Raw genomic sequence first — 1,233 nt, forward strand, 5'->3', positions numbered from 1 at the left:
AACTTTTCTTCTCTTGTATCAATCCTGTGTACGTATGTAGGCTATGTACGTATGCATGTATGCAGGTATGTATAGCCTACACGAAAGAGAAATACGTAACAAGAGATAGGATGATAACATGGAGGTCTTCTACCACACGTGTTAATTAAAAACACAGATGCAAATAAATTTGCTTACCTTGATGAAATGAATTGGATGATCTTTAATGCTAACTTGTTAGAATGACAAATTATGTGCAGCTGAATCCGTTGCCCAGAATATTTATTGGTTAATATCATTGGCAGTCACAGCAAAATAGTGAGGTACGATGGCGAGTACGGCATGGAACTCATATTTTTTTTTTGCAACTGACACATGTTTCCCCTTTAGTAGATATATGAAGAAGGCGAGAGCCCTCCGTTTATATAGGCCAACCTATGGCACAAAAGTTGGGGCTGCAGCCCTCACTCCTGCCAGACCTCATTCCTGTTCCCAGTTGTAACTTTTTCTCTCTCCGAGAAGATCGCTAAACGGCAAATCTTGATCATAGGCCAAACGCATCTTGGAATCAAGTTCAACGTGATCTTGGAGGGACATTATACGATGAAGAGCGCTAACAAGTCATTTATTGAAGGCGGTATAAGCAGGATTGAATGGCCCCATTTCTGCCCTGAAAGGGGTTGAATCAAGGGATTCACACCTTGCTTGTTGTTTACCTTCACATCTACTGTATATCCTACCTAAGGGCTTTCACAACGAGGAAGGCCGTGCTCTGGTTCAGCCTAGAAGAAAGAGAAGAAGCACTGGCAAAAAGAACTTAGATGCGTTGCAGCATTACTCTTTCGTCGTATGACACTGCATTAATAGTGGCGAATGGAAAGTTTATGTTGCGAGGCACCCTTAGAGCAGCAACGTATATAATTTTCAACGACTGTTTAATTTATTCAGCCACGTCATTTTAAAACCTGCTTTAGCACAAGTTTTTGTCAATAAAAATTAAACATTGTCAACTGTTCTTTATGGAAAGTAGGCCTATGGTGTCAATAAAGTGATGCATATTGATTATTACATGGAAAGTAAGTATGGTATAACACCTCAGCAAAACTCACGAAAACTAAAATAAGAAATGCTGAAAGAAAACTTGTTTTGAACTAAATCTAATGATTATTTTGCGAGTTTTGTCAAAACCACAAAATGTTTGTCATGTAAGACAATGTTTTAAATCTCTCTCTCTCTCTCTCTCTCTCTCTCTCT

The sequence above is a fragment of the Macrobrachium rosenbergii genome, chromosome 4, assembly GCF_040412425.1.
Source record: "Macrobrachium rosenbergii isolate ZJJX-2024 chromosome 4, ASM4041242v1, whole genome shotgun sequence".
Lineage (NCBI taxonomy): Eukaryota > Metazoa > Arthropoda > Malacostraca > Decapoda > Palaemonidae > Macrobrachium > Macrobrachium rosenbergii.